The 27643-nt window shown below is 46.1% G+C and overlaps 2 long non-coding RNA genes across 6 annotated transcripts in view; one reads left to right on the top strand and one right to left on the bottom strand.

The window, feature by feature from the left end:
• The window catches only part of LOC141943936 (uncharacterized), a 126313-nt gene extending 113390 nt beyond the window's left edge, over nucleotides 1–12923 (bottom strand). For 2 of the 4 annotated variants that reach the window (XR_012629101.1, XR_012629104.1), the window contains exon 1: nucleotides 10733–12923. This is a non-coding gene — a long non-coding RNA (uncharacterized LOC141943936). The remainder of the gene's footprint in view (nucleotides 1–10732) is intronic. The other 2 variants (XR_012629102.1, XR_012629103.1) reach the window with 2 other exon arrangements.
• Nucleotides 9441–27186, top strand: LOC141943937 (uncharacterized). Of its 2 annotated transcripts, none has more exons than XR_012629105.1 (3): nucleotides 9441–9543; nucleotides 12919–13134; nucleotides 16240–27186. It is a non-coding gene; the product is annotated as an uncharacterized LOC141943937 (long non-coding RNA). The 2 variants fall into 2 exon arrangements; XR_012629106.1 differs by lacking the exon at nucleotides 9441–9543 and adding an exon at nucleotides 10184–10309.
• The last annotated feature ends 457 nt before the right edge of the window (nucleotides 27187–27643 follow it).

Below are 27643 nucleotides of genomic sequence, written 5' to 3'. Positions count from 1 at the left end.
TTGTTTTTTGTGTACAAAGGAAACATTTCTGTTTAAATTTTGTATTAAGCTTTGCTGAAGAAGAACCTCACCTATTCTGGTCTCCCTAGGTTGGTCATCCATCTTCTTCACAGTCGCTGATTTTTAATCTTATCTAGTCCAGGTTTCTGTGCTTCTATGCTTTCAGGCCTCTTTCAGGAGCTGCTGCCCACAGACAGCTCTCCACTCGCTTGCTGTCTCTGCTGTGCCCTCTCTGCTGCTGACGCTGCTCCACATACACCACTCACCCCAGGAAGGAAAGTCAGCTGTGGATGTATCTCAAGACAGCTGGAGCCAGCCCCTTCCCCTGCAGGGCTGGGACATCCCAGCCCCTGCTGCCTGGGCTGTTGGAAGACTCCTTCCCTGCAGTCCCAACCTGCATTATTTACAACACTTACAGGAGATGAAGAACTTAGCAGAAGAATTGCAAATACAAACAACTTGAATCCTGAGCTATCAGTGAAGCTGGTTAACATAATGTAATACGTAAATATGCTCTTATAAACCACAGGAGGGATTCAGCAGTAGATAGTACTATTAATATAAATATTATTTAACAGAACCCTTGAGAGGCACAGAATGCCGAAGTAGAGGGGTCAGCTGAGTACCAATTAGCTGAAAAAACACATCTTTACCATCTTCATCCATTTTAAACTAAAATAATGCTAGCAGGGAAAAATAAATTCCAAACTCAATCCTGCAAGAGTCCATGCTGCTACGAAGTCTTAAAAGCAAGTATCCTGAGAACCCCCGTCCGTCTAGTACACACAGTGGAGATGCCAGGGAGACACATACCCTGCAACCACAGGATGTGAAGTCACTTACCCACAGGCCCTGGTCTACAGAAAAAACAGATACGACTATCCCACTCCTCACTCAAGAGATCTTAGTTACAAACCATACAGCTGCAATCCACAGGAGAATTACCTTAAACCCTACTAAGAGCATAAGACAGACTTCACATTCATCTTCATGCTTTGAATACCTGGTGGCAGCGAGGGGCAGGAAGACCAGAAAAGACACGTTATGACTGAAAACTAATCTTAAAAGAGTCTGACCACGGCTAAATTTTCTAATACTAACAGAAGAGCATACCACGTAAGGCCCACCACTCACAGCAAGGACAGAGTGGATGAAGAGGACCTACCTATTGCCGCCCTTCCTTGCTTGAATTTCTACTCTCATGGAGATTCTTTCTTTACATTTCCAGAACCACCAAACCACAAAGACAACCCAGCATTCAGCAAATAAGCAAATTCTTCTTTTGTTGCAAGACAGGCAGAAGAACAACTGAAGAAAACGGAGGAATCATGAATGCCACCTGCAGGAAGAGGATGGACTTGTTCACCCCTATTTTTGTTTCCTGCAAGGCAGCAGCAGACTAAGACAAGACCTGGTATGCATACTGATAGCAGGCACAACCACAAAGGAACATTTCAAAAATGGGACAAATGGAAATATCCTGAAGTGAGAAAGAATCACCGCAACCTCTTTGAAAAACTTACGCATTTCTGCCTGCATTACTAAAATGAACAATGAACTATTAATGACATTGGTTAAGGTCTCTGCGAAGATTTATAGCTCAAATATGAAAATTAAATAAGCCGAGCATAGTTTACCCACAATAAACTTTGCATGCAAGAAGAAATGCCAGTTTATATGGTAACAGTAGAGGTATACAATAATTAATGTTGACATAGCTACCAAAGAGACTGCATCTGAAAGTCTCAGAGCTGACTTCCAGTTTTAATCTAGCCAGGAAGATTTTTCTAAAGTATCTGAATAAGAAAAAATAAATTACAGTCCTTGTCTATCAGGAATTGTAAGCTCATCACAAACCTGTTCTTCAAAGTAGACCTCATATACTTCGGGTAAATACAATTTTTTCATGGTAACTGATCTTGTAAGAAACTGCCAGAAGACGCATTACTACTTTATCAGCCCACAGCATCTGGAACCGAATTAAACCTGTTCATGATAATAGGAATACTTTGTAATTTCAAAGGAAAACATCAACAGAAGGGATAAATACAACCAGATATATCCTACAGAAACTAAGGCCAGAATAACATTAAACATGACAAATTGTATTTATAATATTTACCTGATCCAACAACTAGGAAAATAATCTTACATAAACCTTCTCAATAGTAACTTCACCCACAGGAACATGAAGTTTGCTTTACAGGAAAAGACTAGAAGGGCTTGTTTTTTAAAAGAGTGGTCTTTAAACTACAGGGGCATGAAATACATCCTGAAAAGGGGGAAGGGCATGAAAAAGTTAACTGCTGGTTTAGAACAAAATAAGGGCTATACATGAACATAACTGCTACCTGCAGATGCAGCATGTGCAAAACACAAGGGAGGGAAAAGAGGCATTGACGCTGAAGGACAGTATTTGTACAATAAATTAATGTAAGCTGGCTGTGAACTAGATTTGTGCTAGAACTGAAAGCTACATTTCTAAAAATCAGTGAAATCAGACAGTGGAACAGCCTTTTGAGAGGCGCAATAAGGGTTTCAGTTTGGAGCCTGAAAACTGCACGTCTGCTTGCAGTAGAGGAGGATGCGATCCTGCCACCCAGGCTACCCCGTGAGAATCTATTTCCCATGCTTCTGTAACTGAAAGAGTGCTCTAAAAGATTCTTCTCTCCCATTGCAAAGCTAGGGGCCTGGGTTAACCTATCAAACATCTCTATCAGCATTTTTTCCCCCGCTGTATTACGGGATTTTGGTCTCTGGTACAAATTATTGCTGCTTATAGGTGTCATTCATTCATTACCTAAGTAATACTGCTTTTGAGTAATTCAGCTTTACTCAGTAAATAACATCTCAATTCACAATTCATGGTTACATCTCCCTGGTGACCATTTCTGAGTTTCTTCTCTCCAATATTCAGCAAGGACTTCCTCATGAATGTCAGCAATTCCATTAACAAGGACTGGGGGAACAGAGGCTCCCACTGAACTCCCACTGCAGCAGTACAGCTGAACTCTGCCCCTGTTAACTCCCTTTAACCTCAACACCAGTAATACATGAAAACTGCAGTTTCTTGAAAACCAAAAGGAAGGCATTTTCCTACGCCAACAAAAAACCCACCCAAAACCATCACCAAAAAACAGAACACCCAAATAGTTGTGCTCTACTACAGGCTTATCAAAACAGCAGATACATTCAGTATTAGTGAAACTACATATATTAAGTTGGTCCAACCTCATTCCTGTTCCATATTGTGTGAACATGATTCCAATTTAAGTGTCTTTTACATTCAAAATACTGACTGATAGGTCAATATTGTTTTACAGGTATCTTTGGATTACAGAAAACTGATAGGGCTAACAATCCAAAGATTAAAGCTGGTTTATTTCTTTTTTTATGGGACGGGTGTGCAATTCTCTGTCAAAGCTACCAGAAAACTGTGGCTCCAGGACAATAATCCTTGGAGAAGTAGCAGGTCCCGTAAGGCTGGATGCACCCTTTAGCTTTTTGTTTATCCAAACAACTCCAGGCTTCACTGAGCAGATGCCCACGGACGCACGTAAGGAAAGACAAGGAATCAGACGACCTGGCTTGCATAGGGGCCACTGCCACAGCTCTAGAAGCCATCTCTGACCTTGAGCTGACAAGGAAGCTGGGGTGGCAGGCGAGGAGGGGGGGACTCCATCCGAGAGCCCCCAGGGCAGTTTCGGTAGCCGCGGCCCGCGGCGCTGTACCGCGGGTTTCCTCCGGCAGAGGGCAATGGCTCTCGGCCGTCCCTGTGCTGCGCTCCAGAGCCTCTCCGAAACCAGCGTAATATTTCACGCCACCGAAACATCACCGACATCTGCCTTGGAAGACAAGCGGTATTTAATACTGCGGGATTTTAAGACCGCTGCTGCGTTTAGGCTTTTCTTACCTATACCTTTCCTATACGTACATCTTGCCAAGAAAAAACACCTACTGCTTTACACAGATTGGGAATGCTGTTCTCTAGCAATAGGATAAACGTAATTCCCAATTGCTTCAGGACCCCGGGGCACTGCCATGAAGTCACAGGAATTGGAATATAAAGATCTCCCAAGAACTACAACTGACACAGCAATATACAGCAGATGTTAAAAGATTAACACTTGAAGTTATGTTTAAAAAAAAAAAAAAAAAACAAACGGGGGGGGGACAACAGTAAAAATGCCGGACTGCAGAAGTCACAATGATACAGCAACTACACCTCGTTAAAAGCCTTAGCAGTGCTTTCAGTTTACAGAACACATCCAGACAATAGCCAGAAGTGTCCTATTTCTCCTCCTGCTAAAAGTAAACACCACGGCTAGATACATCTCCCTCCCAGGAGGCTTCACACCTGCTTACACTAGCTGCGTAGCAAGAAATCTCCCAGGTTCCAATAATCAAACATGAAGATCTGTTCGGCTTCAAACACACCTCTTGTGGATGAGCTACCACCAGCTACCCGGTATCTGGCCACTGGGAAACACCTTACCTTGCTAAGATAAATAGTAATCAAGACAAAACCGAGCAAACCCCTGTTTTCTTTCTGAGTAGACTAAAATCTGATCATCAGTTCAATTCCACCTTATTTTGTCTGCACACTAATTTATGAAGCCCGTATCTGCCTTCATTTTACAACTCTATTTTTGCAGAAGCTCCTTACCGTAGCTACTACAGTGATGCTAAAATTCAGTAACCTGAGCATAATATATAGGTATTGTTCAAAACAACATGTTTTCTGGGTATTCCATACACAATGTTACTAAATGAATACAAAAACCATCTTTCTTTTCTGAAAAAGTATATGCTACCAAAATCATACCCGATGACAACACAGATGAAAAAGGATTAGCCCAGACTCAAGGTATATTTTCCAGAGAGATCCAAACTCACTCTGCCTGTACTGGGAGAAGTTTTCCAGACAGAGTTCAACCCAAGCTAATAAGCACTACGAAAAAAAATCAGGATTACTTCAGGCTCAGCACTACAGTACCTGAACTCAAATTCCTACATGGGGGGGGGGGGGGGGGAGAAATACCAAAATTATCCTCCTACCCAGGCAACTAACTGCTGCTTCTGACCATTTGTGAGATAGCATGAAGGAAAAAAAAAAAATCAAATCAATCTCCATATTACTAGCACACTGACTTCACAAGATGAGACTACTGTGCATCATTCGTTACATGTAAGCACATCATGGGTTTGGTTGCAAGAGAGTAAGGATTTGAAATATAGAACAGAAAAAAATGACTGCTTTAGTACCTCTGTGTTTACCAACTCTGCTTACTTTCTACATAATTGAACAATTTACCTTCTTCAGTAAGACCTGCTCCTTAAACAAGACATATTCATAGAAGTGTTCATGAAATCATGGCTTACAAATGGTGTTATAAATGCCATTTAAACCCTTTGTTTCTCAATGTATTTTGTTTATACTTTAGTAACAAATTTCTAGCCTAGTAAGAATAAAAAAAAAAAAACCCTCACCATCAGCAGTGCCTCATTAATGCTTCACAACATAATTATGAAAAAATAATTCTCAAGTAACAGTACACTGAAGTTCAGCTCACTGTGCAACCCAATTCGAGTAGTACCATCTTCCCTCGTCCACAAAACTTTCAACATGTGTAGACTACATCCTCCATAAAATAAACCATTGTGAAGAGCAAAACTTCAATGTCCATATAGATTAAAACTATTTAAAACAAGCATATTGTTACAATTACCATTTTTATTGTCCTGCCAAATACATCACTTTATGTAAGAAACTTATAAAACATTTTCAGCTTGACTGCTTTACTACATAATTAATATTATTGCTATATAGGTGTCAGTCTTTTGGAAATTTGCAAAATTATGTCTGTGAAGCAGCACAATAGTGGGGACATTTAACACATTTGTTCTAGAGCTCAAGGTAGTTCATGAAAATTCACCAATTAGGACCCCCTGCAAGTGTTAAGTGCCCAGCTCAGGAATCTACGGAAGGATGAAATCTCTGACCTTGGTAAGGGTAAAACTCAGAACAAACAACTCCAATTTCCAGCCTTGCTGTTAGACAACAATGCTGCATCTGCTGGCTGAGGTGCAGCATCCTGACAGACTGAAAAAGGATGGTGGATTTTATACTGTGTTCTCATGAAATCCAAAGACGAAAGAAAAATACTGTTTATGCTTAAATTCATGACAAACAGTTGCAGCCCCATTAATTCCATCTCCAGTCATTTAGAAAGCTACGAGTCAGGATCCAAAATTATCATCAAACTGACTTGAAAGAACTGCTGGGGACAGATATTTTTTTTTTAACTTTGTATTTCAGCGTTCGTGCTTGCCAGTACCCTTACCAGTGTTTGCAAGCTCATAATCTGCTACTACCAATAATTCCAGAAGCAAGAGATGTTTATGGAAAAACACCATGCAAATATGGCATGATCAACTACAGCTAGTCGTACTATACATAAGAGGACAAAAAACATGACTCCATGTTTTCATTTTTAAAAATGAAAGAAATACAGTAAACATGTCATGACAGCAATTGAAAAAAAAAAAAAATTTAGCCTGGATTAGAGATCCTCTTAATTTTAACCATGTAATAGGCTACTAGTAGCATAAACAAACACATTTTTAAAATTAGTTCACAATTTCCCTTTTTATTAAAACAGGAAAAAAAGGTTTCACTACTTCCTATCACAAAACCAATACGAACACTGGTTTAGATATTTCCTTTTCAGATGCTTTTAAAGTACTTACAAAGAGTAAAATACCGACTTTTTGCAACTGAAATTGGGCAAGGAATTAGATCCTAAAATGAAACTTTCAGTACCTCTTAAAGAGAGATAAATCAGTATTGTTTATATAAAAAGTGGAGAGAACTGGCACAATACCTATTTTTCACAACCCTTTTTTCATATACATTGTAGTCGTCACCAAAACAGCTCTGTAGAACACAGTGTACAGCACACATCGTGCCTCGTCATGAGCTGACAGCAATTGAAGAGAAGGTGAACTAAGTTACAAAATGAAGTATTTTTTCCCTCTAGCCGTCTGAGAAGATAAATGATCTTAGTTATATTAAAGAGAAACGGGATATGGGATCCAAAGGGCTCATTTTACGTTAACTGCATCTCACCAACAAAAATAGAGAAAGCAATTTCCTGGTGCATCAATTCCACATACAGTCAAAAAAATCAGAGACACTGGCACGCTCTGCTACCGCACACCTCCTGGTAGTCTCAAATCTCTAACAAACCAACTGCTCCCTATTAATTTCCTATTTTAAGGCAGGGTGGGGGTTTTTTTCAAAAAAAAAAAAAAAACAAAGATATGCAGATAAGCCTGTAAAAACCAAGTATACTACCCGGGTTGAATAAACGTATTTCTGCAGGTAACAGCGTTTCGAATGTCCCCTGTAACCAACACAAAACATCAGCTCTCCACAGGATATGCCAAGTACGGCCAACTACCACCCCAGTCGTTCCACCAGCCCTCACCCGTTTCAGAGCCAATGCCCCTCCTGCTGTTTTAGGGCCAGATTCCCTCCTCATCAACACCAGTCAGTATCTGGAAACTCTCATCATTTCAAATGCAAAAAAATCGACGCATGAAGTTACGATGGAACAGAAGTGAAAGCACATGAAGCATCATAAACCATCCCCGATCCATGTAACAGACTAGACTAGCACAAAACTGAGAACTGTATCTTTCCATCCTCCTTCTCATGTTCTGTATTTATAGGGCATTAAAATACTACTACTACTAACAGAAGACGATTTTCTAGTGCAACTCCAAAGCAGTTTTAAGTATCTGTGCACAGTCCTCACCATTAGTTGCAAAACCATCTCTCTCCTCTTCTTGATCTGTTCTCGTTCATCTGCTGCTACTTAACTCTTTAAGGCTTATTCTAAACCAAAATATCTCAGCGATCTAGAAGAGCAGTCTTCCTTTTTTTGTTTCCCACCCCCCCCATCTTGTCAGCCCCAGAATCTTTAGCAGTGCAGAAATCTGCATAATGAACATAAGCCTACAGAAAGCAGATGTCCGTTCCTCTGTTGCTTCCTACTGACCCAGGGAAAAGTTGTTTGCAGATGGCTGGGGTCCACTGCCTGCAAGCTGAAAGCCACTGATCTAGAACTGAGTATCCTCTTACTGTTTGTTCTGCTATCCGAGAAGTTACATTAAAATGGCATTACGTTCCTCAACTCCAAACTGACCAGTCTTTCTCCATACAGCCCACCAACAACCATTCCTCCAGAGCTTTCCATAAAAATCCTATTTCCAGAATCAAAGAACCGTCGAAACCAAAACACCATCATTTAAGATACCTCACTTTGCCACAGATTCGGACACGGCACAAGTCCTTCACGTTAAAGGCTGCCCAACCTACCTATAAATAGGCTCAAGGCTTCGGGCTCAGGAGACTGATAGCTAAACACGATCCTCACGGCGTTCCCCTGTGTTACCTACATAAAGCAGCATGCCTTAACAACACCAGGCTAGGCAGATACGTAGCTACTGCTGTGGCTCATGCAGGATAGCATGGAGGGAGGGGAGAAAAAAAAAGAAGGGAAAAAAAAAAAAAATCGCTGGGCATAAACAGCTCTCTTCCGGAGAGAAAAACCTCCCTCTCCGGAGGCTAGAGCCAGCCGCAGGGAGGTTGTCAAGGCTCAGCCAACGTTAGACCCGCTAGCCAGGGCCAGGCCCTTCAGGAGGTTTAATGGGGCAGGGTCCCAACAGCCGCTCCCTTCGAGGCGGGCAAGGCCCCAGGGGCAGCGGCAGGAGGGTCCCGGCCCCCTCCCCTCGGGCAGGGGGGCTTCAGGGCCCACCCAGCCCGGAACGGCACCCAGGCCTGGCCCGGTCCTCGTCTCATGGGATGGGACGAAACACCCCCCCCCCCGCCGTGGTCGCCCTCGCCCCGCAGGTCCCGCGGCGGGTGACGGCTGAGGGGCGGCGCGAGGCCCGGCCGCGTGACCGCCCGAGCCGGCGGCACGTGGCCCCGACCATAACAAACAGGCGGGTGGGCGGGAGCGGGGCCGCGCTCGCGCCGGGCCAAGGGCGGGCGGAGGGAAAGGGGAAGGGGAGGGGGGAGTGGGGGGGAAGGGGGGAGTGGGCGGGGAAACGGCCGGTAGAGGCGCGGCGATTGGCCGCCGGGCGCGGGGGGGCGTGTCCCGGCGCCGTGGTGCAGTGCTGAGGAGGCGCCAGGCGGGGGCCGCTGCCGCGCGTCGAGGGGTCGCGCGCGCGCTTCCCGCCCTCAGCGAGGCCGCTCGCCCGAAGACCCCCCCCGCCCCCCCCCCCTCCTTCTCCTCACCGCGCCCTCACGCCTCCCGCCGGGCCCTCACCCCGCCGCGGCGGTACCTTTACACAGCCGCTCCCCCCGCGGGCCACCCGCCCTCCCGCAGCAGCCCCGAGTTGCGCCACGCAGGAAGCGCCCTCTTCCCCGCACCCTGCTTCCCCCCCGCCTGCCCCCCCCCCCGCCTCCCCGGCTCTGGCAGCGCCTCGCCGCTCCCCCCTCAGGAGCCTCCCGCCGCCCTTTTCCCCGGCGCTGAGGTATGGCCGGGGGGGGGGGGGGGGAATAACCGCTCCAACGCTTCCCTCAAGGCGAACGCTTCGCCCCGGGCCCTTCTCTCCTCACGCACCCACCTGTGGGGCGGCGGGCCCTGCCCCAGGGCCGCTCGCCGGCCGGCCCGCCTCGATCAACCAGCGAGCGCTCGCACCGGGCGCGGAGCATGCGGAGGGTTGGGGAAAGGGGAGGCGGGGGTGGGGGGGGGGAAGTGCTAAATATACCCGCTGCCGGCGGCACCGCCTGTGTCACGGACCCGGGCTGGCGAGCGGCGGCGCGGCCCGGCCCTCCCCGCCCCCCCCCCCCCCCCCCCCCCCCCGCTGCCGCGGCCGCATCTTGTTTTCTCCATACGCACTTGGAAATGCGGTGCGGCCCCCCCAGGCCGCCGGGGGAGCGTTGGGGGATTGTTGTTATTTTTGCGCGATTCGGGATACCCACGCAGCGAGGAAAACAACACGGCGCAGTCCCGTCCACCCCCCCCCCCCCGCCCAGCCGCAGCTCGGCTGTCACTTCGCTCCTTCCCCCACGTCGCGAGAAGCACACACACACCCCCCACCATGTCGCGACAGCGGCCCGCGCACCTGCCGCGCCCCCCCCCCCCCCTCAGTTGCCGTCTCCTACCAGGGGTGCGCGGTGTGGGGAAGGGGGGCACGCCCGCCTCTCCCTCCCCGGGGTTTGAAGTTGGGGGGGAAGGAGAGCGGCGCCGACAGCCCCTGCGAAGCGGCCGGCCGGGGGCTCCTCGCTGGCAGCCAGGTGCGTGGGGGCTCCGCGGGTGGGGTGTGTGGGGAGCGGCGGGGAAGGGAGGAGGCGGTGGGAGCCGGGATGGAGCGAGCCTCCCTCCCGCCCTCCCTCACCCCCCCTCACCACCACCACCCCCCCGCACCCCCCCCCGCCGCTTGTGTTTACCTCAAGTTTGAATTTTATCTGCGCAACATGAGCTGGAATGCGGACATGGAGGGCGGGAGGGCGCGCACACGCCCGCCGCTCCGCGGGGACACGCGGCGCCCCCGGGCCCCCCCTTACACACACCCCCCGCACCCCACCACCACCACCCCCCCCCACCCCACACACACCCCCCTCACACCGCCGCCGCGCTAACGTGGCGCGACCGCCCGCCCCGCCGGCGACCCCCGGGCTGGCGGGCAGCCCCTCACCCAAGTCCCGCCGGTAACTTACCTCCGAGAGCAGTCGCTGCTCCGCCGGCTCTCCTCCTCCTCCTCCTCCCGGGGGGAGGGTGCCACACGCAGCCCCAGCCGCGGGGTTACCACAGCCGCCGCCGGGCGCTGAGACAGGTGCAGCCGGGCCGGGCCGGGGGGCACCGCTGCCCCGCCGCCGTCTCCTCCTCCTCCTCCTCCCAGCCGCCCCGGGCTCCCCTAATGCTTCCCTCCCCACAATGTTGTTTCATTATATCATGTCCATCATGTGACACCCGGAGGCCTCTCTATGGAAACTTAAAGGGGACTTTCACGTGACGACGACGCCGCCGCCGGACCCGCCGGTACCCCCGGCCGGCCCGGGGGGCTGCGAGCCCCGCTGCCGCCCTCCGCCGCCCTCCCCCGGGGGGCTGCCCTCTCCACACCTACCGCCCTCCGTTTGGCGAGTCAAAGCAAGTTACTGCGTTTGCTTGTTCTATTATTATTATTATTATTAATTAGGATTGGTTTGGGTTTGTCTTTTTTTTTTTTTTTTTTTCTCCTTCCCTCTTTGCACCGCCCGTGCTGCTGATCGCTGAGGGAAATAACCGCTCGCTGCTCTTCCCCGACCGGCCAGGCACCTTGCAGAGCGGGGATGGACCCCGCTCCCGGAGGGTGCGGGATCCGGTGCTCGGCTGCGGTCACGGTGGGTCTCCGGTGTGCTGGAAGCGGCATCAAAAAGAAAACCAGAAAAAAGAAAAAAAAACAAAAAACCAAAAAAAACAACCCGAAGGAAAAAAAAAAAAAAACAACCCAAAACTTGTTTGTGTCAGACTGAGGAGGCTGGAGGTGGGAGCGATGCCGTCGGTGTGGCTGTGCGGGGTTGATGCGGTGGCCGTGAACGTGTTTTTTTAACTCTGACAGTCGGTAGGGAAATGTTTTACCGGTCTAACCTGTCATGCCGTCGGGTTTGTACAGCAGGTTGTCGTACAGAGATGCTGCAAGGAGCCGTTTCTAGCGCTGTACACTTGCCACTGCAATAATACAAGCCGCGTACACAAACAGCCACCCCTTATAGAAGCGAAAAAGAAAGATGAAGACATTTTCCGTCATTCCAGAAGACCCCGGTCCCCGCAGGCGACCCGCCGCCGGTCTCCGGCCGCCTGCCTGCGGCCGGGGGTGCGGGCAGGGCGGGCGGGCAGCGCCGCGTTTCTCAGGCTGCTGTTCTGCCTGCGGTGCTGAAGTGGGTTATTTTTTTTCCCCAGCTCTCCTCCTGCCCCCAAGATTTGGGATGAGGGAGCTAAAACCCACCTGCTCCATGATCCCACCGCCACACCAGGCTGGCGATGCGCAGGGGGCTCTCGGGGTTTTTCTCTGGGGAAGGCAGCAGCGCACGGTTCCCGCAGGAGCACCCCAAATTCTGTGGCCGAACCGGTAGCATCACGTCAGTATCGGTGGTCTAGTGCGAGGTCCGAGGGACTAGCTTGTAGGGGAGGGATGGATTTGCTGTTAAAAACCAAAGGAGGAAAAGCATGCCTGCATTCGTTCCTTCCTTACAGCTGGAAATTGCAGCCCCTCAGCAGATTAAAGCATGACCCACAGATGCAATAAATTCTAAGTTTGGAATTTAATTTCTTCAGCGTCCCACCGAGTTTTCTTGAAGGGAGTCATATAATCGACCTTTTTACCATCTATGGGGTTGCCGCTGGTGCCTGTCACAGGAACTGTCAGCCCCTGGAGGGGACTGGAGCCGCCCGGTCAGGCGGCGCAGGCCCAGTCCTGGCAGTGATGGCAGATAATCCCCCTTCGCTCTCCCCTTCATGCTTTTGGAGCTGAAGTACCTGTGCTCTACCCCACTCGTTTCCGAGTGCCCATGCAATGAGCTGTGTATGTAACAGAGCAGTGTTTCAGCTACTTCTACTGTTATTTTTCAAATTTCTCAGGAGTTTCATAGAAATTATTAATGATTTTAGCTGGAAAGAGTTAATAGAGTGAGGAAAAATTCATCCTTCTTTCCTTCCTTCTTCCCTCTACCCACCGTACCCATCTTTGTTTATCCTTTCCCATCCCATTTTGGGGGGATTTCTACCTCTGGGTTCCTTTCTGCCATTTTATCCAGATTGTCCCACTGCCGTGGAGTCTAGCTCCAGCGTGCCTCGCTTTCCATCTCCCTGGGCCTTATTTCCCTACCTCACTAACCTTTTTTTTATTCCATATTCCCTTCTTCAGATCATCCTTAAAGGAGAAAGAGGCCAGAGCTGGGATATAAAGTAGTCTTCTAGGAGTACTGCCAGAACTGATCTGTTTTACTCTGCTGCTGCTGCTGCTGTTGCTGTTCTGCTGTGTCATGGGAAGAGAGTTACCCAGCCACACCAACCCTCGGAAACGGCACCTCAGGCAGAGCCGCGTGCTGCAAACCCGAGCTGTGTTTCACAAAGCTGAAGGGTAAGTTTGTCTGGTGCAGGATTTAGGCTGGAAGGAGAAGGCATCGCTCCCTTTCTGGGCTCTGATGGGGAGATCGGTGCACGATGTTGGGAGCTTTGCAGGAGGCAGAGTGGTGGCAGCAGCAGCAACAGCGCATCATCACAGTTTTATTTCATTTTGTCAAGCCAAGACGCTTTAGGTCACAGCCGAGCAGAAAAACAAAATGATGCATTTCTGTAAAAAGGGTGCTGTTTCCCAAATTTGCTTTAAATTCATGCAAGGAAGTCTTGCGCTAAGAAAGAGCAGAGATTCTGCCTCCTCTTAAAAAATGTTGTTAGTTATAAAATCTTTACGATCTTGGCTCCTTCCACCTGAACCTGTTTCCTTCAAAAACTTACTTTCAAAAATGTGAGGTTTAAAGATGACTCCTCTCTCTCGCTCTCCCCTCCCAAGTTTCTGTTCCTTGGAAAGGCCTGAAGAAGCTTAAGGCTGTGTCTGCCTGTGAATGGAAAAGGTTGGAATAAACACCGGCGTGTGCATACACGTGCATACACACGCGCACACACAGGATTTAAAGCATCCCATCGAAGTGCACATATAGGAAAATCCTTCATCATGTGATAGGCTTTAATATCTGCCTTAAAATTAATCCCTAACTGATGGAGTCCGTGTTGTGGCAGATCACAGGAGGCTCAATAGCTGAGGTTCCTGTGCAGGTTTTTAAAACTGCCAAATAAAATCCCCCGTTTGCTGTTGGATTAATTTGTGTTTTCACAGCCACTACCTGGGAAATGCTCATCTTGTGAAAGCAAGTAAGAAAACTTTTATCGGGCTCCAGTCCTATTTTTCCACAATAATAAAAAAAAAAAAAGACCCTTGTCATGGGGTCAGGACAAGGTCCGATGCTATTCCACAAGGAAATGGTTAAAGGGCCCAGAGTTCATCAGTTCCTCTGTTGAGAGATAACAGTCCTGGGTTTTATTAGAGCTTGAGCTTTGGACATGGTCCTGCTTACTCGTCAACGTGGTCTTTGCTTCTTTTGTGTTCATTTTTGTCACTGAAACTGAATCTTCTCGTTTCACTTCTCTTTCTAATTTGTTTCACTCTTTAGTTCCCATGTATTAGAAAGTGCAGTTTCATTTAGACTCCCGACAGAAGAGAAGAAAGCCTGGTTCCAGAAAGCAATTTGCACTAATATATTTTCTTTGCCACTCACATGAAAACATTACTGCTAAAACAGATCTAGGTATAAACAATGCTGACAGGCCCTGAAAAACAAAACCAAATTGTGAAATTGAGGCAAATAGCCCAGAGAACCTGAAATGTTCTGGTTTCTAAAATGCTGGCTGCTGTCAAAAAGAGGGTAAAATAAAGCTTTGTTTACATGTAGAGCAGAGTGTTTGTTGATTGAGTTTCTAAGGTGATGTAGCAGGAAATACTGATCTTAGGAAAAATGACATGAACAAAACATGAAACTATAATGCAGCAGCTATTTGTCAACTGATAATAGAAAAAAAGGCTATTTAAAAAACAATGAGAGGTTTTCATTGAACTTTTTCTCTCCCTTGCTGGCAAATACAAACGCAACCCCTCACCTGCTCTGCTCCTGCATATAACTATTTGCAAGAGCAGAGCTAAGTCATTTATCAGAAGGAATGTTTCCGTCGGATGCAAATACCTACACTAGCTGCTGTTTCTACGTCATGTCACGGACGAGATTGATGCTCGAGCAAGGTTATAATGTACCTGCGTTTTCTCCAGATTGGTGCCAAGCTTGCTGAGTCATTTTCCCTGTTCCCATTCTGCAGTCGGCTGCTCGCTCGCTTTTCCCTGTTATTTGTGTGGGTCGTAAGCTCAGCAACAGATGAGAATAAATGCTTGTGTTTCTTTAGGCTCTCTCCCTAAGGAAATAAAGGTTCTGCTGTGCAGCTTCTCTGTTCGCATATGTGTCCATCCCCCTCTCCCAAAAGCTTCTGAACCTGTTAATGAATTTCGGATGAATTTGGGAGAAAGCAGATATTTCAAAGACAGTTATATTCCTTCAAGTTGCAAGGAGGGAGAGACCTGGATCAGAAATTGAAGCAGAACTGAGCCATAACACATCAGGGCTGGCAGCCACCTTCCAGCTACGCAACCCATACGTACCAGCCAATTAAACTCTATGTAGCTACGCCGAGCCATGGCGCTGCCATATCCTGCCTAGTACAGTTTTCACCGGCAGGCAGGGGATATCATGGAAAACCGGAGGAACCAGGATAGTTCAGGGAACAAGTTCTTTTCAAAGCGAAACAGTATAGGAGTGTAAGGAATATCACCACATGTCAGTACCTGGGAATGCCTCCATGTAGCTGTGGGGAACAATCTAGCTTTTGTGTCACTCCCAAAGCAAACCGTGGCAGAGGAGCCGGGTCGGGCTGTTCTCAGAGCTAGCACGGCTTGTCAGTCTAGTGCTCTGTTGGTCTTGACACTAAAGCTACGGGCAAAGATCCCCCGTCAGCACCTCTTCCAAACGCGGTCAGTGGATGCGTTGCCGCTGAGATGGCTACGTCCCCGGGCGAAGAGCAGTCTCAACCACAGGCACAAGCCTGCTGAGTGCTACAGCCCCACTCCCATCTGCCTTTCTTGTGTAGTCGCACTGTAGCTAAGGGTAAGCTAAGGCTTATGCTTGAGAAGAGCCAAGCCTGGGGTGTCTCCTCACCGACAGAAACGTGCCGAGTTCCTACCTAGGCTGGAGCCCTCCCAACTGCCTAACTGAGATTACGGCGTGGGAGAGCTCTAGCCCTGCATCTCCGCCTCAGGGTGTGCTGGGAGGCAAACCCAGGGGTGATGGTCAGGTCAGGACCAGAGGACAGGATCAGACCCATTCCCAGCTGAGAGCAAAGGCTCAACTTGTATGTCCTTTCTCCAACTGGCTGCTCCTTGCTCAGACCAGCCACTGCAGGATCGTTATCCCAACGCTACGTGTAACAGACGCTCTCATCTCAGTTGCAATTAGTTCGATGCAACAAACAGTTTCAGCGTGACAAACTGCAAGCTAAAAAAAGCCGTGCCTTCATATGCATAAACTGGATGCACAAAATATGTATTGTGTGTCACCTCCCTTATGTCCCATATTTGTTCCTGCAGCAGTCCCAAATGGCGTATGCTCCAGCAATACCGCATGGTCCGAATGGACTGGAAATACAGGAGTCATCTGGCACTGGTGCTCTTTGAAACTAAGGCGTTTGTTGTTCTACCATGAGATGCTGCATATGGACCTCTTCTGGAAGGAAGCCTTTCACATATAAGTTAAGATTCATTAACCTCTGATGATTAATCTATAAAATTGGAGCCAGCCTCTCTCTCAAGGAGCACGTTATTATCTCTGTTACAGCTGCTAGACACCAACTGAGATCAGGGGCCTCGTTTTCCTGGACACTACATAGTCCTAGCCTAGGAGATAACCTCTGCCTCGAAGGGCTTACAACACAAAAAGACAAAGGAGTGAGCAATATAACTCTCAGGCAGAGCAAACACGGTGACCTTTTGCAAATGTCAAGTTAATACCACGATCTGGAAGTGGAAGGGGTTTATCTGAGGGTGGATGGGTCAGCAGGGATGGAATACACTCAGGGGTGAGGGGGTGAGATGAAGGAAAAGCCATAGCAGAAGCTGCATGGTATGAGATGGAGGGGAAGCGCACGCGGAAGATTATGTAGTCAATCAGCACATCCAGGATAAAAAACTGGGGGGAAAAAAGAGCCTAATGACCCTGCCCACAGCTCACAGTACAACCAGCTCCTACCTGTAGCCTCTTCCCCAAAGCCACACAGCCTGGAGAGGGGAGACGGAGAAGGCAGGGGGTGGACAGCATGGTTCCTCCTATGTGCTGGTTCTGCACAGGCGGCTGGAGGTGTGATAACCCTCTTTTGGGGGTTGTTTCTCTCTGCGGCTCGGCCTCCTGCAGCTGTGTTTGTTGCAGCTGAGCCTTGGGGCTGAAGTAAGACGTAGTTCAGTGCTCCAAGTCCAGGGCAGCACATAAATGAATATTAACAGGAACAGCTCCAGGAGCTACTGGGACTCAGGAAGTCACAATTCCTTCTCCGCTGCTCCTTTGTCTTAGTGGGAGGTGATTGCTGGAGGCCTTAATGGATGTGAGACATAATATGCTTCCCTCACATTAGCTCCAGTTTGCAAACTGAGGCTTTAACCACATCCTACCCTCTCTGATCATTTCCTCATGCATCTTTTCAGCAACGTGTGAAGTGTGCTAGCTACAGCCACCCCAGCGTCCCACAGGCAACCAAGCGGAGAGGTGCAGAGACTGTACAAACACTGATTTTACACCTCATTTCTCCAGTGAACAAAGGAGGTCTCACCTTTAAGGCTTAGCAAAATTTTCCAAATATAAATTACTGAACTCTTTGCCTCTGTTTCATCCTTTTGAGAACAGAAATTATTTATTTGCTGAATGGGGATGCTGTGAGTACCATACAAGGTCCATAAAGTGATTTTTAAGTTGAAAACCTTTGGTAACATGCCTTTGGTAAATATTCAACGTAAAATACAGCAACAGATTCATAGGTACTGGTGACTCTCCATGCTGCATGTCAAGACCATTTAGAGCTGCTCAGCACTCAGTTGCTCCCTCTCCAAAAGTATGGATGGACATCGTTCCCTCCCCAAAACCATGCTGCAGATCTGGAAGTGGAGAAGTTCAGTCTACAGTCATGTTACTCATGTGGAATAAACAAAGTGTTTTACAAGAAGAAAGATGCCTACAGAAACCTGTCCATGCCATCTGACCGTTCAGAACTTGGTGCTAGTCTAAGAAGGGAGAAGCTGCACCTTCAGAGTCCCAGGAAATTCCCAAAGACCCTAAGGGGTTTGCTGAGCAACAGTCAAAATCTTAAATCCCTTCCTCTTCTCCGTTTTTTTCCTCTTCCTTCTCACTTTAAAATTCACAATGTCCTTGACCTTGGTGTACCATTTTCCTTCAGGTCCACCAGCACTTGTTCATTGCATGACCCCTTTATTTTCAAAAAAACCCTTCCTCAATCTCCTTTTTTTCATTAGTTGATGTACAATAGAATGTACCATGAGACTGCTTCTAGTTTTGTTTGATTTCTCTCTTTCTTTATCTCTACCCAGAGACATCCAGCAGATTGTTTCATAATCTTCCTAGAGTTCAGAGAAAGTATATTCCTTTCAGATAGCCTGTGAACTCCCTCCTTCTTTTTCCTCATCACCTGCCCTTCTTGAACAACAGTTCTGGCAAACTTTATCCGTGTGTTATTCCTTATTTAGAGTTCCTTCTTAGGGAAAAGGGAGAAACCCTCCGTTTCCCTGCCACGCCATGTCTGGTTTTGCACAACTGCTTTGCATGCCATCACACTCACTAATTTTTCTAGCCCTTGGAATTGAGGACCGCAGCACCACATTCATCCCCCGTCAACCACATGTTGTTTGTGGAGATCTGCAGAATAGGAAGCTCTTCGTTCTGATTTTATAGAGCTACGTTGGTACATGAGAAAAGAAAATTGCTGAAACTATGCAACACACAGGAGGAAGGATTGATTTTGTTATTGGTCGGGGAAAGCTCCATGCTTCATTTGGTATCACTGCCTTCCTCCTGTTGTTGGATAATTAATTAACAACAACAGCATGTTTGAAGCTACGCTAAAGCGCAAACACAAGATTTGCATCAATATTTTGCATTCTGGACAGGCACGGGGAAGATGGACGCATTGACGTACCTACAGAAGACAGTTGTGGGAAAGGAGAGCTGGAGAGAGACTGAGAACCCCCCTCGGTGCCCTGAGCAGAATCCAACCATCCCTAAGAGAGGCTAATCCACTTCCAGAGAGGAAGACTTAGGAATTAATTTAGAAATTTTAATTTTAATTCAAAGAAATTTGCTTTGAATTAGAAAGTGTTTAGGTTTGATTTGTGGGTTTTTCTTCTTTCCCAGATATCCAGTAACAACAATCTTTGCAGGAAGTCAAGCCAATTTAGTTCTGTTTTACCCAGACCAATTGTCAATATCCTTTTTGTAAGCCTCCTCTGTCTTAGAAAATATTTTTCATCTTCTCATGCATTTATTTTCCCTTCTGGAAAAAGCAAAGAAAATTCTCCAAGTTTTCTGAATCTTTTATAATCCTTGTTGCCTTCCTCTAGCCCCTCTACAATTTGTCTCCATTTTCTTCTACTTTTTCCTAGCATGGCATCCAAACCCACACCTGGTATTCCAACTGAGCCCTCATTAGAGTGGAGTAATTGCTTTTGATATTTCACCTTTTACACTATTGTTCATACGCCCCAGAATAAGATCTGACTTTTTCTGCAACAGCTGTGTGCTGTTCAGCATCTCGTTCATGGCTCTTTTTCCTTTGAATGGCTGCTTGACCAATGATTTGCCACTTTGCATTGACATGTTTTGTTGCTTATGACCTTACTGAACCAAATCTGGTTGATTTTATACTATTACTCCAGTTTCCCAGCAACATTTTGGAACACATCCTCCAGAGTAATCGTATATTACTTATTTCGTCATCCAAATAACTAATGAAAATATTAGAATCAGGTCCAGGAGCAAACCCTGTGGGAGCCCATTTGGAAAGCCCTCTAAATTTGAAGGAAAGGAATTAGTGATTCTTGTGTGAATACGGTTTTTTTCTGTCAAGTATGTCTTAGGATGATTTCACAGAGATCATAGTTCCCGGTCAGCTTATGGGAATGTCATGTGAAATGGTGTTAAAAACCCTGCTTATTTCAAAATATATGATAAATACTCCCTCTCCCTTATTCTACAACGCAGTTGTTGGGTTCAAAGATGGAAATTAGATGGTTTTAACATCACTCATTTATGACAAATCCAATCTGGTTGATTGTATATTTCTATTATCAGTCAAGTGCTTAATAACTGATTATTTAACAGTTTATTGTATTATTTTTCTGCATTGCATGCTACACTGGCAGCTGTATAATTCCCTAAGTCCTTCTTCCCCCTTCTTTAAAGACAGGGGCTGTGTTTGCCCTTCTCTCCTCCTCTGGGATCTCCCCCGTTCTCCATGAGCTCTCCCGGATAATTACTAATGAGTCAGAGATTGCTCTGGCTAGTGCCTGAAGTGCTCAAGGGGGAACTTCATCCAGTCCTGCTGACTTGAATTTGTCTAACTTCTCTGAATGATTTTAACCGTTTCTTTTGCTATTTTGGTTTGTCTTACTCCCTCGATAAAAGTAGTTCCGATAAATATCAGTTCATCATCCTTTCTTTTTTTTTTTTTTTTTCTCCAGGGGTAAAGCATAAGAAATAATGAATGATCCAGTCTTTTCTCTGTTGTAATTTCTGTTCTCTCATTTTCTGTGAATTCAGTTATGTATAATTTCCATTGCCTTCCTCTTATTTCTGATACCTTTACAGAGCATTCTTTTATCACCCTCTATATCCCTTCTTAATTGAAACTCATTTTGTCCCTCGTCCTTCTCATTTTAGTCCTACATAATCACGCTATTCCTTTACCGACATCATTTTCCTAGTCTTGTTTCCAGTCTTTGTACAGCTTAATGTCCATTCTCCTTTTTCTGCCTCCCTCACTACTTCCTTTCTTCAGAGGAAGACACTCCATCATTTTGTTATCTCTTTCATTTTAATTAACCTCCACCTTCCTATTCTCAGCAATCTGCTCTCCATTATTAGTTGGAGTCTAATCTCAGAGAGCTACAACAGTTTCCTTCTCCCACAGGAACTTTGCTCCATCATTTGAACCTTTGTTGCCAGCCTCCTCCAAACACAGTTTAAAGCCCTTCTGCTGGGCTTGCGAGGCAGTTGTCATGCAGTCCCTCTTTGCAGAGCACCCTTGGGTCATTTGCCAGATAGGAAACATTATTTATTTTGCCCTATTGTTGCAGATCTAATTAATAATCAAATTGTCTCTTAAACCCATCCTCACCTCTACAATGTGCTAGTCCTTGCCCTAACTTTTACTCCCAGCCAGAAGGATGAAAAAAGAGATTTTTCATATCCTCATCTCCTTCTCTCTTGTCCCCTGTGCCTAGATTTAAAGACTAGCTAGGAGGCTTTATTTAAAACTCTTTTTAGGGTGGTAGATTAATACGATCATTCCTGTAAGCATTACAGAGGCCACCTGCATGCTGAGGCACCCTTCTCCAGCTCGGTGGGAGACCGAGTAGGCATTTAGGAAAGGCAATTAAGACGTCTGAGTGTACTGTGCAGTGAAACATCCCTTTTCCCCTTTGAGATTTACAGCATCCAGCACACAGATGCCATTTTTTTGCACCAAAAATTGTGTTGATATCTTCCAGCAAATCAGACAACAAACCCAGGCCCATGTGAAATGTATTAAATTAAGCTCCCAGCTCTTTGGGTCACTGTTCTTCCTAAAATGATTACATCTCTAAACAAAGAAGAACATCAACCTGCAAGGTCACATAAGCAGCAGACCTGCAATTCCACCTACGTCCACCTACCTCTCGTTAACTAGACGTAGGTGCCTCTTGCTCAAGGCTTTCCTTAGGCACTCCAGACTCACTGAGCAGGTGCAAGGACTTAGGTAGCATTTAAGCCAGATGAATATAGCTGTCAACCTGCATTTTGGCAAAGAGCAGTAAAAAAGTAGCTCTCAGTATCTGAGCAGTCTTCGTCCTCACTGGGGCTACTGGTGAAGATGAGTGTTTTGCCGCATCGGAGCCAGCATGTACCTATGGTGCTGAGCCCACAGAGAACATTTGGTGGGACCCAGAAGAGTAGAGGTTATTCAGGCTTAAGACAATAAGGCTTACTGCTGTCTTTAACTGCCCATAGCAGATTACTGAAAAGACAGCGCCAGATTTTTCTTAAAGGTGGGCAGTGATAGAACAAGAGGCAATCAACCCAAGTTGCAGCAAAGGACGTTACAACTAGATATTAGGGGGGAAAAAAATTACAATGAAGGTGATCAGCTATTGGAACAGGAGTGCAGAGAGCCTCTGGGATCTCCATCCTTGTAAAACTCAGCTGGGCAAGGCTCTGAGAAATCTGACGGAAGAGGGAAGTTAGCCCTGCTGTGAGAGGGGAGTCTGGAGATCCCTGGAGGTCTTTCCCTCCCCAAACTTGTGTGATTCTGGGATCCTGGGCAGATGGTCTGGGGTGGTTGTATTGCTGTCCTGCTCATTCCAGCTGATTGCCAACAAAATGGCTAGACTGCCTGAGCCTCTTGGTTCTGTGTGCATAAATTTGTAAGAATACTCTGTGCAGAATCCAGGAGACTGTATTTCATATAATAGGAAAATCCCAGGTAATTACGAATTAATTGGTTTAACACTGATCCCAAACAATATCAAAGAAAATCTGATCTAGGCTATGATTAGTAATGAATGACAGGATGCTAACCTGATTGATATGCCTGAGCAGTTTTATGGAAAGCCTGTCATGTCAAACAAACGAATGTTTTTTAATGAGAATGTAAGTTTGGTTAATAAAGATAAGGCTGTTATAAATTATTTAGATTTCTGCAAGTTATTGAACAGTTCCTGAACACATTCCCAATTAAAGGAAAATGGTACAAAACCTGATCCGGTATACTAAATGGATTAAAAACTATTTCAGCAGGAGATCTTATAATGTAATTTGAAATTCAATTATACTAGAGATATTGAAGTCTTCCATTTATTTATTTGGGACCCTGGATTGTTCGGTGTCTTTAGGATTGACCCAGAGGAAATGATAAAAATCATCACCGATAAACTCGCAGATGACGTGAAAGTCAGTCATACCAGACCCATGGTAGGAGAGCAGCAAGGAAACAAGATGAATACAGCAAAGTGCAGTGTCACTGTTGTTAAAAATATAGATCATGTTTGCAAGACGGAAGACAATGGCTCAGAATGTGGGAGCAATGAAACAGCCCAAATAATCCCAAATGGGAACATGCTGAGAATAAGAGAGAATTTTGCAGCATCCCCAACTCAGCCAACAGCACTGAAAGCTTTTTTTGCAGGAAAACGACTTTGTGACGTTCTTGAAGATGGAGAAGAGATTGATTTGCCACCCAGGATGTCATTCAATGAGCCATTGCGAGGAGGTACAAATCACCACCACGCAGGGATTTATATCAATATAGAGTAGGAGATTGCTGCTACGCACCTACTCTGCACCTTGCAGGCGCTTGGGACGTGGTGTCACTGCCGCGGCAGGGATCCAGGATGCTGGCCAGCAGCTGCAGAAGGGAGCGAGCCTCCATGGCACGCTTCATATTTCTCTTCCTCATCCCCTTTCCTCACTCGCCGGCACAAGGCATCAACTGGTTTGTTGGTACAAGGGAGATTGCAGCCTCCTTCGGCTGTCACATCCTGAGCCCCTGCCAGATTTGTGTTGCAAGAACTGATGCCAGTGTTTTTAACCCAGAGTGTATTTGGCCCCTAGTGTTCTCCATGACATAGAATAAACATTAGGGAGGAGATTCAGGCTTCAATGAGAAATGCTTTCCCATGATACGTTTTCATTTTGGCATGCACACTGTTTATGATGAAAGGATCCTAAAATAATTGTATTAGATGAACCGTCTGTTCTTCTTGCTTTGAGGCCAGTACAGCATGACATTTCAGAGATAAAATGTTGTGGAACAGCCTCTGACTTATAGTCCGATGGAACTTTTCTGAAGCCATTCTTCTTTCTCCTTTTATTTGCTTGAGGTTTATAACCTGAAAACGTCAAGCTTGCATCACAGCATTGCCAAAAGATCATCCGGTGCATTAACTAAACCTTAAATTATCAACAAATTTAATTTTTCTTCAGAAGGCTGATTCATAAGCAGTCAGGTCCCCAGTGGAAAAAACTCCTCCCTCCAACCAAAAGGAATTCCAGGATTCACAAGAACTACTACCTTTCCAAGAGGAGACTCTGTCTGTCCTTAGGAGAACTTATTTCTGCGTGAAAGTTCAAGTGAGTCTACAGGACCTTAAATCAACGGAGACCAATGCCAGATCAGTTGCCGAGTAACTGATACTGATCATCACATCCTGACCAGCTGGATGAGTGACAGCAACAATTTCTTGGGATAGCATCTGAAGTTTTCTGCATTTTCCTTCTGTGCAATTAACTCATGACTGCAACCTTAACGAGGGGAAATTAATTTGTGTTGCAGATAGATGATTTTGTACCGTGTCCTTTGGACAAAGGTATGTAATTACAAAAACTCTGAATCATTATGCACATTGCTTAGATTATTGCAATTACAGGAAAGTGAAGAGAGCTCCTTGCCAAATGCTTTGAGAGCCACAGGTGAAAAAGGCTAGCCAAAAGCCACATCATTCATGTCAGGCCAGATTCTGCCTGGCTCCTTTGGGAAGTGCTCTGTGTCTGGAAACAGGAAGGGAAAAGGTCTAGCGGGTCCTTGTTGCTATTCTCCTTTATAGACTCTACTTTGTGGAAAGAGATGGGATCCCATCATGCTGTTTTGGTGGAGGGACATGGTGCACCTTGAAGGAGCTCAAGGCCATGTCTCTACCCTCACCAGGCCGCTCAGAAGCAGTGCTGGAGGGCATGAGCTGTACCTAACATGAGTTGTGGCATATAACGCACCTGGGAAAAGTCTCCTTTGCATGTCCCTGCAGCTTCTTTTGCTGTAGAGAGTGACCACGCGGGGCACAAGCTGAGCCTTTACCAGCACAACTATTTATGTTGCACTCACTTGGGATAGTTGCTTCATAGCTGAGATTTTTGAAAGCCACTGAGGACAGTGATGAATGGAGGGTGATGGAAGTCTCAGCCTAAAATATGACAAGTCCTGCCCCTAAGACCTTGGGTCAGGCATTTCTGCCTGCACCTTAGCAAGGAAATGGGACAAACAGAACAAGGCATTTTTGTTGGATCATTTATTTATTGTTCTGTGCAAAGCACAGGGTGTAACTATCTCCAGTCATTTTTGGCTATTGAGCTAGCACCAGACATCACTGTGTTACTATTACAGCAAAACATATTAGCTAATCATGAATTTACTTTTAGCCACGGTGACTGCACGGCTTTCCTGTTTTTGCGCAATGCTGCAGGACATGAGACAGATCCCACAGTCACGAATTTCTCCTGGGTGGAGACTTGCTTATTGCAAACAGCCCCATGGGTATGGGAATGCGCACAGGGGCATCGCTGGAGGTCGTCTGTTGGACTGGTTGGACCTTGGTCTGTTCCAACAGCTACGACTACACTAGTGACTAAGTAAGGGCAGGTCACAGGGTCAAGTGTTGCCCACACTGTTGAATTTTTAGTGTGGTCACTGGTATAGTTTTGGCCGAGGCTAATGAATCCTCTCCTAGATCATGTCTGGGCACAGTCCTGAGCTTAACACTCCTGACGGGTGGTTTGACTATAAGGTCCCTGTTTTGGAGAGTAGAAGAGTTTATCCTGGTGGGCAGGTGCTGCCAGTTGGAGTTGGGACCAGGGAACACAGGCAGTATGGCTGTTATTCGGTTGTTCTTCCATGGCAGTTGCTGTCAAGAAGCATTACCCAGGTGTACTACAGTCCTTTGATTCGTCACTGATTTTTAGTGCAAAGGAGGCATATAATTCCTAGTGGCTTAATGCTTCATAGCAAATCTTCCTCAAAATACATGGAGGTACATTAACCAGTCCTAAAGACTTGTTCTTTAATTTATCCTTTTTTTCCAGCATCACTTTCATATGACTTCTCTAGATAAGCAGGGTTGGCAGCGCTCGGAAAGAGGTGCTAGAAAATGCCTGGTAGTTGGGGTTGTCCCGGAGCATCGCACCTGGCAACACAGCCAGCGTGTATAAGTCATGGCTGGGACGTAGCCCAGGGCACTCGCCTTCTTTCTTGGGGATTGTTGGTGTAGTTTGCATGAGAACATCCAAAAATGTCCTTGATGTACCAGGCAGGGCTAGGCAGTACGGGCATATGCCCTGAACTGACGCCTGCCTCTCTCCATCCACCGTATGGAATGAGGCTCAGCCTTGGATGCTCTGGTGCCTAGAAAGAACAGTAGCAGTGCCCGTACTGAGAAACCAGCTCCCCGGTTCCTAGGTTCCTAGGCCATGTCCTAAATCTGCCTCCAAGAAAGACTGACCTATGCCCCAGCCTGTCCTCTGTCCAAAGGGCGCCCAAGCCACAGTGTGCTCCGTGCTAGGAGAGGACCGGCACCATACTGTAGCAAGATGACCAGGCATACCACAGCAAGCCCCATCAGGTAGCACCAGCATGGACACCCTACCCATCCTCCCACCGCTGGCTCCTCCTGTGACTTCCAGGCTAGCTCCTCGCTCTTTACATGCCTCTCAGTCAACCGCCATCAAGGAACATCCTTCAGGACTAGCACCAGCTCTCCTGGGTCCCCAGCCCTTCTGCAGGGCAGACTCAAAAGCCACTGATGGGGAAAGAGTTACTCAACCCTGCAGGTCTTTCATGACCCATCCTGGAAGACGGGGGTTGTGCAGCCATAATGGAGATATTACACATACTTGTCTTTTGTCGACACTTTAGTTTTTGTTAATTTTGGGTAAACAAGCTTCCTTTAGCAGAATAAGCTGTCTTTTGCATTATGCTGACTTTTTGCTAGTATAATACAAAAAGCACATGGGCTTTTGCTGACGCTGTTATTCCAGCAAAATGTTTAAGCACGGGCTTAGCCTAATTCTTTGACAATATTCCCAGATTTATTACATGCAATGAGCAAGCACAGAACAAGTATTTCAGTGACAATTTCTGGATGGGAAACAGACACAAAGAAATAATTTCTCTTCTCTGCAACATCCTAATTGCTCCTTTTACTCTCTGACGGGCTCTAAGATTACCAGTTTCCTAGGAGGTTTCCTTACTGTGTCTCATACATTAAAAAATTTCCTATTTGTTCTAAAGCCCTTTCCTGTTTGTGCTTTGAATTGCACCTTAATTTTTTCAGTATCCAGATTATACCAGACCTTCCAAGGTTTAAAGCCTACAATTTCAAAAGATTTTAAGTGATTTTAACACCACCTTTCCTTCAATATGCACCTGTGAATGTTTTATAAGATTTTTCTGTCATGCTACTTATTTTTTAATACTATTGAGTTGTATATTTTAATAAAGACTAAAATAGCTGAAAGACAGTCCACTTACTTACGAATGAAAATCAACTGCAATTTTAATATTACGTAATACACCTTTATGGGAAAAATCTTGTAGAACTGGGTAAGGAACGAAAGCAGTGGGAGTCAATAGAAATTTAACTCAGTTTTATGGAAGTTATTTTAAAATGCTGTAGAGTTAAACAGAGAATAATTTAATTTTTACAGAGTTTTTAATAACCTCTAAAATTCTATTGCATTGATTTAATATCATCTAAGAGCTCAACAGAAAGGTATAATTTCCTGCTAAATTCTATAGGATCGTACCATAGATTTGTATCCTAAAAATAATTTTATGCCCAAGAGAGCATCTTCTCTGAGCAGGAGACTGCCTTCGCCCAGCTGCATGTCTCTGTAAGATGCTTTAGCTTGAGATCCTTTTGCTCACATTTTGTTTCTGATATTTTATCTCTACGGGATTAAAGGGAGAGAAAG

Source organism: Strix uralensis, chromosome 5 (assembly GCF_047716275.1).
Source record: "Strix uralensis isolate ZFMK-TIS-50842 chromosome 5, bStrUra1, whole genome shotgun sequence".
Lineage (NCBI taxonomy): Eukaryota > Metazoa > Chordata > Aves > Strigiformes > Strigidae > Strix > Strix uralensis.
The sequence above is the reverse complement of the archived record's forward strand: the minus strand, read 5'-3'. Positions and strand labels throughout refer to the sequence as shown.